We start from the raw sequence: 13,907 nt of genomic DNA, 5'->3' as shown, positions 1-13,907 counted from the left end.
TTGCAAAGCTGTATTTTCCGCTAAACGCAGCCAATTTTTGATGATATATGAACAGCGGCTCTAAATCTTTATATGTTTGAAATTGTGAAATTAACATTTAATTATTATATATCAAAGAAATTTTTTCATTTTTTTTTATTCATTAGGGATTAAATATGTGATTAATTATTTAAAAACAATGTATAATTTTAAGTTGATCTTTATGATTCAGAGTAGCTGTCATATGTATTATAGGCCTGCTTTTTATTGCTGAAGTAGTGCACATTCTGCGTTAAAATTAATATTTAGGTATATGTTTAAAATTTGATGAAAGCAAAAAGAAAAAGCGTGTGCAGTTCAATGCAGCAATACCCTACCGTAAATTTGGTATGTGAATCATATATCAATAGTATACGAATGATATATGAATCATATCTGACCGTATAAGAATTATATGCGAATCTTATACGAATCGTATGCGATCACATGCTAATCGCATGATTAGACATATGATGGTATACGAATTACATATCACCGTTGGATATTTGTTTTGGAATCACATGTGACAAACTAAATAATTATTATTTAGTTTGGTATAATTATATATTATAATTAGTTTTATATACATATAATGATTTTCAATAAACCAATATAATTGAAAAGGTATTTTAAAAACTTTGAATTTTAAATAATAAATAAACTGCACAAATTTTTAATTTTACAGTACACATACGTTATAATATACGTAATAATAGTATAATAATAATTATTTAATTATGTAATAATAAAATATTACTTAAATGTTATTATTAAAATATCAAAAAAGAAAATTTCAATAACTTTTGTAGAATTATAAGACATTAAATAATTAGACTGTTTTATGACTCATGATCTTATAACTTTTGTATTACGCACGGTCCTGAGACGATGTGTCGCGCTCATTAGTTACGCCATCCGGCAGCGCCGTTGCTTAGGCGCGAGCGGTTGGAGGGGAGCAATAGGCGTGCGTCGAAAAATCCGACCGAAAGTTGCAAGTAGCTGACAGCACTGCCGATAGCACATCCATCATATACGTCATATACGATATACATCTCATACGAAATACATGCATATTTTGCCAAGACTAATTAAATCATTGAAAGTTTTCTGAAACCAAATTTCTTCTCGCATAACGACAATAAATGTTAACTCGATTTATAAATTATCTTACATTTGTTTATTTATTTGCAATAATTATAATTACCCTACAGTAAAAGTCGTATGTGATGAAATCATATACGATCGTATATGATATTGTCACATGTGTTTTTGGGATGCGATCGTATGTGCATAATATACAATTCATAGATCTATCGCATACGAAAAAAAGCGCAGTTTCTTTAAAATATCTACATAAATATGCATTATATTACACCACATAAGCCCAATGAGCAACACAATATTTTTATAATATTTTAAAAAACATTTTTTACAAAAAATTTATTTTTTGGAATTTTTTCGGAAATTCCCGAGCGGTCACCCATCCAAGTCGCGACCCCGGTGAACGTTGCTTGACTTCCAAGATCGCTGCAAACTGATCCCTCATGATGACCTGTGAACACTTTATGCTGATATGCGTATATAACTGAGAAATCAGGTCAATATACTTTATCGAAAAAATGAAATATGTATAATTAAAGCATAATATTTATATTTAACATACAATATATAAAATTATTATTAATTTTATTAGTTAATAAAATAGTTCTTTCACTATTTTCACAAATGCGAAATAGCATCTAAAATAACTTTTGTTATTTGTTTAAATAAGAATGCAACTAAAAAATATATACAAAATACTCAAATTCAATGAACGGCATGCCGAATTAATTTTTAGTCATAACACAGTTCTAAATTGAACAAGATTTGAGTAAAGTATATAAAAATCACACAAACAATACAAGCACGAAGATCCAGCTGCAACAGTTGAAAGCATTCTTGTTCAATTTGTATTGATACAGTAACGGTCAAAAAATCTATCTACTACTTTAAAAAATATATGTTAATATAATACAATAATTAAATTAAATATGAAAAAATTTTTATTAAAAAACATTTAACAAATATTGTTTGCTCATTAAGATATAAATTGAGTTTTCTTCATTCATGAACCTATTTCGTCTAAAAGTATATATATGCAATTATATATTTTTCATTATTAATATCATTAATAATCTGTAAAAAGATTCAAATACTGCATAGATTACAAAAAATAAATTGATTTTAAATACATCGACAATATATGTATATTATCCAATGTGCAACAGCCAAAATAAAATAATTATTTATTTAGAATGTATATAATTATAATTATTGCAAATAAATAAACAAATGTAAGATAATTTATAAATTGAGTTAACATTTATTGTTGTTATGCGAGAAAAAACTCGGTTTCAGAAGACTTTTTCAATGATGACTTCAATGATTTAATTAGAGTTACGCTTGCAAAATATGCATGTATTTCGTATGAGATGTATATCGTATATGATGGATGTGCTATCGTATAGAATCATATATGATTCTTATACGATAAATCCGCATGTTAAACACGTGATTCTATATAATTTCCGCCCGTGATATGTAATTCGTATGTGATCGCATAACGATCATATGTCTAATAATGCGATTGCCATGTGGTCGCATACGAGTCATATAAAAATCGTATGTACCTTATGCGCAATCTTATATGATTCGGAAAATACGTCAAACATGTCACATGTGATTCCGAAACAAATGTCCAACGGTGATATGTAATTCGTATACCATCATATGTCTAATCATGCGATTAGCATGTGATCGCATACGATTCGTATAAGATTCGCATATAATTCTTGTACGATGAGATATGATTCATATATCATTCGTATACTATTGACATATGATTCACATACCAAATTTACGGTAGGGTATATATACATTCTAAATAAATAATTATTTTATTTTGGCTGTTACATATTGGATAATATACATATATTGTCGATGTATTTAAAATCAGTTTATTTTTCGTAATCTATGCAGTATTTAAATCTTTTTACAGATTATTAATGATATTAATAATTAAAAATATATAATCATATATGGGGTGGGGGAAAGAGAGGGGGGAAACTTTTGGACAAATAGAGGAGTGAGACAGGGATGTCCGTTGAGCCCATGCATGTTCACACTACTACTAGCGGATATGGATGAGGAATTGGAGAAGGGGGGATGGGGGGGAGTAAACGTGAAAGGAAGAAAAATTTATTCCCTGGCGTATGCGGATGATGTGGCGGTGGTGGCAGAGGATGAAGCAGGGATGAAAGGGTTAATAAAAACATTAGAAGAATATGTAGAACAGAAAAGATTAGAAGTAAATGTGGAGAAGACAAAAGTGTTGAAGTGTAGAAGAGGGGGTGGGAGACAGAAAAAGATAATATGGAAATGGAAAGGAAATGAAATAGAGGAATTGAAAAGGTATAAATATTTGGGCTACATGATGATGGCAAATGGGGGACAGAAAGAACATATAGAGGAGAGAGTCAAAAAAGGAGCGGTGGTGATGAGAGAAGTATGGGGAATAGGGAAAAGGAAATTTGGAAAGAACTGGGCTAGAAGGATGTGATTATTTGATAGGTTGGTATGGACGGTGGTTAGCTATGGGGCAGAAATTTGGGGGTGAAAAGAAAGGGAAAAGGTAGAGAGGATACAGGACAGATACTTGAAATGGGTAATAGGGATGGGAAGGTACACACCGGGGTACATGGTAAGGGAGGAGATGCAGAGGGAAAAATTAAGGGGAAGGACAGGAATGAGAGCATGGAGTTATGAAAAGAAACTGGGAGAAGGAGGAGGGGGGGAGTTGGCAAGGTTGTGTTGGGAGGAGATAAGAGGTAGAGCGAAAGAGGGAAAGGTGATGGGAAAATGGGAGGAAGAAAGAAGAAGTTTTTATGAAGAAAAGAGCTGGAATATCAAGGAGATAGAAAAGTTGAGAGAAGAAGGAGGGTTAAGGGGGGAAGAGGTGGTGGCAAGAGAGAGGAGGCGGCAGGAAGAGGAAAGGTGGGAAAAAATTAGGAGCTCAAAGATCAACAGATGGTACAGCAGAGTGAAGGGAAAGGGAGTGCCGGAATACTTGAAGAGGGATTGGAAAGAGGAAAGATGGAAAAGGATTGCGAGGTTTAGGTTAGGAGATGGTATGAGAGGAGGTAGATACTGGGAAGAGAAAGAGAAAAGAAAGTGTAGGATATGTGGATGGGAAGAGGAAACGTGGGAGCATATATGGGAGGAATGCACGGATTGGGGGACGGAAAAGGGATGGCAGGAGATGGTAGGAAAAGTTTTAGGTGAGAGGAGGGAGGGAGAAGTTTGGATGAGAAAACTGAAGGATATGCGGGAGGGAGGAGGGTGGCTGGGTATGAATGAGAGTGTGGAAGGAAGAGAGGAAAGGGTGGAAGAAAGCGGCGGAAACGGAGGTCCAAAGAATGAGTGTGGACGTGTGGATGGATGAGTGATTTTTCTCTCTCTCTCTCGTGCGTTGTAAAAGAAGCAGTGAATAAAAAAGGTTGAAACTATGTAAGCGGAGCGGAAGTCCGCAATGTACTCCGCAAGGAATAAAGTACCTACTACTACTATATAATCATATATGAACTTCTAGACGAAATAGGTTCATAAATGAAGAAAACTCGATTTATATCCTAATGAGCAGACAATATTTATTAAAAGTTTTTTAATAAAAATTTTTAATTTAATTTAATTATTGTATATTTAATTTAATTATTGTATTTTATTAACATATATTCTTTAAAGTAGTAGATAGATGTTTTGACAGTTACTGTATCAATACAAATTGAACAAGAATGCCTTTAACGGTTGCAGCTAGATCTACGTGCTTGTATAGTTTGAGTGATTTTTATATACTTTACTCAAATCTTGTCTCAAACTCTCTATTTAGAACTGTGTTATGACTGAAAATTAATTCGGCACGCCGTTCATTGAATTTGAGTAAAGTATATAAAAATCACACAAACAATACAAGTACGAAGATTTAGCTGCGACCGTTGAAGACATTCTTGTATAATTTTTAAAGTTTGGGCAAAAACGTTTTTTTTTTTTTCAATTTTTCCGCGGATTTTTTCGGTTTTTTTCTCAGAGGTAGAAAAATTCATTGGAAAAATTCACAAAGTGTTACTATGGTGGTACCTCATCAGTATCAAAGTTACCTGTTTCATGATATGATTTCTTAACTCTAGCCCGTCACACTTATGTTCGAGTTTGTAGTTTGCCATACTTCTATTCGTAAGACATCTCGATTTTTCGTCTTGTCACTTTCATTCTAATTAATATTTTAAAGCTTGTATTGTAAAAATTAAAAAATACATAGTCTAAATATCATGCTCATAAGATAATAGCAGGTTGAGAGGACGAAATAATTAAATTTATAACAATTATATACAGAAAGAAGTAAACTATAAAACGAGATTACACTTCAGGATTTTACCGGATCAGGATATGGCTAACTAGAGTTAAAAATCTGTGTTAATGAAAAATAATTAGAAAACGGTCTGTATAAAGTTAAACTAAAATTAGTTTCTGTCCTTAAAGTTTTTCTTTTTATTTATGATAATGTGAATACGAGGGAAATAAAAAGCATATCATGAAACATAAATAAAAACAGAATTAATGTATTTTTTAAATAAAATGAAACGTATATACTTTTTGCTAATGGCTAATATTCTAAAAAAATTCTTTAAATGATTAATATAAATATTAACTTAAATTAGTCTTTAAACTAATTGCTAGGATTACATTTGTTCTTAAAACAGTTTGTTTAATAATTATGATAATTATTAAACCTCAAGTGATGTACATTATTGCAAATATAAACATAAAAATGAGCTCAATATTCCGGCACTTATACAAGGTGTCTTACTTTAATATAATATTGTAAAATTAGCTAGCATGTCATTTACACAGTCAAAACAGCAATTTTTCAGAAAAAAATCGGAATTTTTCTAGTTTTTTTTTCAGCGATTTGAAAAAAGCGGTTTTTTTAAAACTATACATTCTTGTTCAATTTGTATATATTTTTTAGTCGCATTTTTATTTAAACAAATAACAAAAGTTATTTTAGATGCTATTTTGCATTTGTGAAAATAGTAAAAAAACTATAATTTTACATATTGTATATAAATATAAATATTATGTTTTAATTATGCATATTTCATTTTTTCGATAACGTATATTGACCTGATTTATCAGTTATATACGCATTTCAGCATAAAGTGTTCACAGGTCATCATGAGGGATCAGTTCGCAGCGATCTTGGAAGTCAAGCAACGTTCACCGGGGTCGCCACTTCGATGGGTGACCGCTTGGGAATTTCCGAAAAAAATTCCTAAGAATGGATTTTTTTGCAAAAATTGTTTTTTAAAATATTATAAAAATATTGTGTTGCTCATTGGGATTATGTGGTGTAATATAATACATATTTATGTATATATTTCAAAGAAACTTTGCGCTTTTTTTCGTATGCGATAGATATTCGAATCGTGTATCATACACATTCGATCGCATCCCCAAAACATATGTAACAATATCATATACGATCGTATATGATTTCATCACATACGACTTTTATGGTAGGGTGGCAAAAAGATTTTTTTCATAATTTTTTACTTAAACTAAAAATCCAAAGATATTTTAAATCTAGATATGTTTTTCTATAGAAATGTACAGAAATTTCTTTTTTTTTGTTTTTTGCAAAAATGGTGCACAAATAAAAAAATATTTTAGTTTTTGACAAAAAAAATGACAAAAAAATTATTTATAACAAAAAAAGTTTACAGTGAAATTAAAATTCCGTACGTGCTTCCGTGTAGAATATTGTTTTAAAACTGCAGTTCAAATTTGCAGTAAATCTGTAAAGATTTGACCGAGTTATCCTTCCGCCCGATTTAAACATGTTTTCGAGAAAAACGTGTTTAAAGTTTCAATTAATGTTTAATAAGCTATAACACGGCTTAATAAGCTTATTACAAAGTTTCTTCTATTTATAAAATATTTTGTATTTTATTTCTAAGACCTTAAAGTATTATTTAAGCAAAAAAATTTTGAATTTTTTAAAATTCTACTGTGACCTAACCCCTTAATGCAAGAATAAATGGTTTTCAAATAATAGGATCATGAACTTGTTGTGAAAACAATATAATATTACACACAAGAATGCGATCTTAAAAATAAAATATACTTCGTACAGATCTATCTATTATTGATGCAAGTGAACAGTTGTAATTAAAGGGAACTGTTCAGTGGGAAACACTTAAATTTTGCGCACTGGATTTTCAAAGATTTATTTTATTTATTATTGTACAAATTGCAAATGTTATAATTTGTATTAATTTATTCGTGTATTCACATCATACAGTGTCAACGTTTAGAAGATGTGCGTATCCACCGCGACGACACGGCGACGCCTAGAGGTAGCGGCCCTGAGTCCGTAAGGACGTCGCCTAGGAGTCACTACCCTGGGTCGCGGATTTATCGAAGGGATGATGTTCTTCTGCTTATTGTCACTCGCGCATACGTTACAACAAGCGCGTATTTTATCGTGGTTTATAATAATATTGCGTTATGAAGCCGTGGAGCGATGCGATCGCGTTTAACACTCTTGAATCGGAAGAAGACTCAAAGAATTAATGGTTTTACTGAAATAAGGAATTCACACACGTGTTATGTCTGCTCTTGTTCGGTGGTCGAGAGCGTAGTGAGGCCGAGACGCGCATTCAGAACAAAAAACACCGATAACAAATTGCACTTTTTTAATAAACAAGCGTGCGCATGGTAACGCGGAATTTCGATACATAAATCCGCTTAGTAATAAGAAATCTCGAAGTGCCAAATATCTCGAATTGCTCGAGAATTCTCTTTTATCTAAATTCACGCGGCATCACTCGTCCGTTCTCCGCAACATACATATATATGTGTGTGTGTGTGTGTGTGTGTGTTTGTGTGTGTGTGTGTGTGTGTGTTTGTGTGTGTGTGTGCGTGTGCGCGTGTGTGTGTGTGTGACTGTGTCGTGCATGACATTTTATAATATGTCACGTATGTAACAAGAACCATTCATGCTTAAATAAAAACAAATAAAAATACATTCTTTTGTGTGATTCAAATAACCTACCGTAATATGTCGTGATTCGATAATTTATTCATGAATTTATAAAATGTTGTGCTTACTCGATATGATTAATCACGCTTGGTTATCTGAGTCACATTGACAAATTCATTTACATATTATGAAACACAGTAAATAATATTATTTGAAATTCATATTTAAAGCTTTTACGTTAGACTAAAGATAAAAGATATTATTATATTATATATTATTTATATATTTAATTTATTATTTATCCTGAAATCTTCTAATATTTTTAATTGTTACATTTTTAAAGTTATTTTAATCTGAACATAGTAGTGCGGTAGCAGCCTGTACCCACAAAAGAATTGTTATCAAGAGTTATCATTTTACTGTTCTTATCTTTAATTATATCAAAAAGATAGAGGAAATTCTAGCGTCTGAGTCGCAGAGCGCTCGCCCTCGCTCCGCGAGGGGCTCGGGCGATGTTGCCAAGCCGTCGCGTGATTGCCTTATTGTGACTACTGTTCCGCGCTTTATACAGGGTATTGCTAAACCCACAATAAATATTTTAATGACAAATTTTTTGGAAGATTTTAGCACAAAAATTCTAATACCAAAATGTCGAAGCTATAGTAATGTTCAAATGGGAACAGTTTAAAGATTACAAATGATAAGGGTAGAATTTGGCGCGCTGAGGAATGGCAATGTGCTTCCTTGAACGGAATGCCTATTACAATAATGAAATTATGCGAAAATATGCATTAAGAGTTTTATTAAGAATCTATTTTTGTTTATCTATGATAAATTTAACATAAGATATTAGATAAATATTTGTACATAATAGTTTAATAATTATGTCGATATTGATGTGTCAAATGTCAAAATTGTCAAAATGTCAAACATCGTTTATTTGGTTCATACAATAAAAGTTTATATGTAAGATCGGCCTGTAAAGACTTTTTTATTATTGAGATTGGATATTAATGTAGGTAAAATAATGCATATACTGCACCCACATAACATCGGACATTCTATGTATATGTATTTTTTCTCCATTATGTGAAAATAATATCCTGTATATAGAATGTACATACATTTCATATACTTAATTTAATTCACATGCACCGGTATTTATAGCTCAAGAATATCTACTCACTAATATCTGATAAGGAGTTAACATACATACATACATATATAAATGCATACATACATATATATATATACATATATATATATACATATATATATATATATATATATATATATATATACATATATATATATATATATATTATATACTACACGTATATTCAAATTATGTATATGAAATGTATATACATTCTATATACAGGATATTAATTTCACATAATGGAGAAAAAATACATATACATAGAATATCGGATGTTATGTATATGTATCGTGTACAAGACACACTATAACGTATTATTCATCTATACTATCTATAGTGTCTATTAAGAAATCTGATTCTAAACTTGTAACTTATAACTCTGTTTCTTAATATCTAATATTCCTTTATTGTGGCTGTGTTCACCGCCAGTACTGAATTTCGGAACGCAGCTTATGTTTAAGACCTACGACAATCATAAAATAAGAGCGTCTAATCTCATAAGAGATTAGAAAATATAAATTCAGATCTATGATTTTTACACGGGGCGCGACAACGCTTGCCGCGTGGCAACCAGCGCATGGCAACAACGTGGTAGCCAATCCCGCTTTTCTGTAATCGCGCGCGTATCTACTTTTGTTTCTCTCTCCCGCGATCTCGCGCGCGCTTCGTGCCTCGTGGTGCTAGTCGTGCCTCGTGCCTCGTGTCTCGTGTGCCGTGTGATGGTGTGGTCGGTGTGCGCCTCGTGCCTCTGCAATTTGATCCTGATTTGTACCCTGGGTTCGATAATCTAGACACTAGATTATCGAACCTCGAGCCATTAGCATTTTGGCGAGCATTTCTTTATCTTTTGCCAAATCACGTAACAAATACTTGCCGAAATGCTCATGACTCGAAGTTCTGTTTGATTCAATAATCTGGATGAACATTATCATATACAATTTACGCGTACTAAGTAAAGCTACGTTCCGTTTCACGCATGATGCGCATGATGTATTCGTCCTTGTATCGGACATTCTATGAGTATGTATTTTTTCGCCAATAAAAGGAAAATAATATCCTGTATATAGAATGTATATACATTTCATATACATAAATTGAATATACTTTATGGCATATAATATGCATATTCATTAATGTATTTTGTATGTACGTACATTGCATAATATTAAATGTACATAAATTGAATATACTTTATGGCATATAATATGCATATTCATTAATGTATTTTGTATGTACGTACATTACATAATATTAAATGTACATATATTTCATATACATGATTTGAATATACGTTATGGCATATATTATGTATGTTCATTAATGTATTTTGTATGTATGTACACCGCATAATATTAAATGTACATACATTTCATATACATAATTTGAATATACATTATAGTACATAACATGTATAGCCTAATGTTTTGTTGGAATGGTATGCCATGCGCATTATACATGGAACGTAGCCTAAATATTCATAGTGTTACACATGTGCTGATGAATACTATTTTTATTTGATACGTCTGTTTGATACGTATCAGATTAATACATTATCGTTTATACCATGTTAATTTCTAATGAAAGTTAATTTCTTCAAAATAATGTATTTGGTATGCATTCAAACAATCGGTGTAAATTAGACCATTAAGTGAATATCGACCATAAAATTAAAAATTATAATTGTATGAATAATTTTAATTATATATTAGTTGTTAATGCAATGTACCATATTCCATTAGAATGGTATCCGGTGACAATCCTAGCAGCCTTGCGATCGAAGATAATTCTAAGTTAAAGTCTAAACGGAACACTATCAACAAGCTAAATACCATCCTTCAAGGTTATTAAAGACGACAAAGGCGTTTGGAAGAAAAACTCAAGCAAGCTTCGAACATGATGGCACGCGACATGACGTTTCAAGTAACCTCAGAAAAGTACAAGATATCGATTAGCACTATTCGCTTCTACATAGTCAGAGAGGGCATTCTGCAGAGGAGAAAACGCGCGGCCGTGGCTCCAGTAATCTCAGTATGAACAGTCAACCGAGTAGCCCCATCAGTCTACCGTATCAGATGATGTATTATCGTTTGTCAGAGAGCCTAAATTCCAGCCTACAGTAGTGCTGTATAAAAAAGCAGTGAGTTTTTTTTTAGATTTCGGTTTTGACTCGGACAAATTTTTTATCGCCACATCATAGAGCTGTTCCAGACCGTCTTGTCAATTTTTATACTTTAGCTCCTTTACCAAGTATTTTATTTTCCTTTTTTTTTCATTTTTAATTTGCGTCTCATTATTCATTTGTACTCGTAGAGGCGCGTTCACACGCTGGTTTACAAGACTTTTATGTTCACATAATTTGAGTCTCGAACAGCTCCGCTCATGTATATACAAAGAAGATACCATATGTAAAAGTTCGGCACACATTAAGTTAAGAAACTTGCAGACGATCGTGTCTTACACCATGTTTATGTTAGATTTAGTGCCCTTAGAAATACTGCTTGAATCCCAGTTTTTTTTTTAGTACGAAGATACTGGTTATTATAGAGTGTACTGGAGTACGATCGTATACTTACATGTATTATAATAACGCTATGTAGAGCCAGTGGCAAGTGACGCAGATGATATTCTCGATGTAATTTTCGGTTCGCCTCTTTTATGAGATTCGCGAATAGTGAAAACGGATTCGTTTGCCAGTAGAGTGATTCTTTGATAAAATCAAAAGACGCGAATCATTACGAAACATGATTATTTCTATAATGCATTATATAAATAAATTGGATAAAATGGTAGATGTGAAATAAATAAGTGATACAGAATGGTCGCTTATCAAATAAGAGAGGAAGAAAGGGGGTTTGTTTTTCGATCCTGTCTTTTAGCATAAGTTATTTTCTGAGTTTATTATTCTTCTAAAACTAAAAGACGCAAACAAATTCGAAAAAAATTTAGTTGTGTTCTTCGGAAAATTTAGAGCTGAAAAAAAGACAGGAACGTCTTTTTTATACTTTCTCCCTAACACGTTAACTTTCTTTGATTTCTCTGATATGTGCTACATTTTCTAAGATCCTCGATTTACTCGGCTGTTTGGAAGGTATTCTATTTCTTTTTTTTTTTATTCTTTTCAGCTTATTTTTTGGACAATAAATTTTCGCAAATCTACTGCAAATTATGAATCGAGAATAGATTGTGGAAAATATTCAGTTTTTTTATATTTTAAACAATTATTAACTATTTCCATATTTTGTAAAACGAAACGAATGTACAGATTCATTGTAAACATACCTATATGTTTTTATGTGCATATGATAATTATAATATTGATGTTAATTATAAAATTCTGAATTTGTTTATTGCAATACATACGTTTAATTGGATTTCAAGTTATTAGAAGTTCTATTTCCATATTTTGTGACACGAAACGAATGTACAGATACATTGTAAACAAACCTATATGTTTTTATGTGCATATGATAATTATAACATTGATGTTAATTATAAAATTCTGAAATTGTTTATAGCAATACATACATTCTATTTTCATATTGTGTGAAACGAAACGAACGTACAGATATATTGTGAACATACCTATGTTTTACATATTTAAAGTATGTTAAAATAAAATAAATTAATTTCAAATCTACATTCAAAAGTTTTCTAATTTTACCTATGAAGAAAGGACCTTACCTGCGCAAAACGGACAAGATTTCGTCCGATCTGTCCGCCAATTCTCGCTAGAGTATAAATAATTTTTGGAAAAATAATTTGTTTTTCAAAAAAATGTCTTATATAGTTGTATTGTTCAAGAAATAATAAGCAATCTTGGTTTGTGCTTTTAGAAAAAATTATCAAAATCATATCAAAATTAATTTAGTTATTTCAAATAAAACTAAACATTTCTTTCTGAAAATAGTATATTTTGTTAGAAATATTTTTTAAAAATAATTTAATATTTTTTCAAAAATTATCCGATTAGATTAAAATTTAGACTTTGAATGTAAACAGACATTTTAAATAAAAGACGTTATTTTTAAAAGCTTGTCTATTCATTTCTCGAGCATGAGAGAGTGTAAGTTGTGCAGAAGATATCGAATCGACCTTTTCGGTCGTAACAATATAATAAGAAATGTGTTTTGGAAGCATTTATCCGTAACTTTTTAATGTTCGTTCATAAGAATTAACATAATAATAATAAATATTTTTATTTTTTCTATAAATTTATAGAACACAATATTGTATAGCTAAAAACAAATACAATAATATATTTATATTTTTCAATTTTCATATTGCAAGATTTTATATTTCATAAACAAATAAACACGGCAACGGGAGTAAGATGACAAAAGTTGTGCATAGGCAAGATCACGCATTTGTGCATTGGTTTTTCGGCATTTAACAGCATTTTGACTATATATGTATAACGCAATTTTAATTGCAATATGTATCGTAATATATATCACAATTTTAATAATTTTAATTTTGCAGATTATATACATATTTTTTGTCTTGTTTGTTTTTCTTTAACGACGTTGTAATATCAAAATAGTATAAGATTATAATATTGTAATACATTTTTTTTATTAATAAAATTACATTTTTAACTTTATTTGACTGTTTTTCATCTTATTCGATATTAAAAGTCATCGTAGCTGCATGGGG

The 13,907-nt window shown here is 31.0% G+C and overlaps 1 long non-coding RNA gene and 1 pseudogene across 1 annotated transcript; both read left to right on the top strand.

The window, feature by feature from the left end:
* LOC105206862 overlaps window positions 1-13,907 on the top strand; it is a 174,230-nt pseudogene that overhangs the window by 117,771 nt on the left and 42,552 nt on the right.
* LOC120359175 lies at window positions 9,751-12,891 on the top strand. The gene is made up of 2 exons (XR_005576014.1): window positions 9,751-10,274; window positions 10,994-12,891. It is a non-coding gene; the product is annotated as an uncharacterized LOC120359175 (long non-coding RNA).

Source organism: Solenopsis invicta, chromosome 1, assembly GCF_016802725.1.
Source record: "Solenopsis invicta isolate M01_SB chromosome 1, UNIL_Sinv_3.0, whole genome shotgun sequence".
Classification (NCBI taxonomy): domain Eukaryota; kingdom Metazoa; phylum Arthropoda; class Insecta; order Hymenoptera; family Formicidae; genus Solenopsis; species Solenopsis invicta.
Note: the sequence above shows the minus strand (reverse complement) of the source record. Positions and strands in the feature narration are given on the sequence as shown.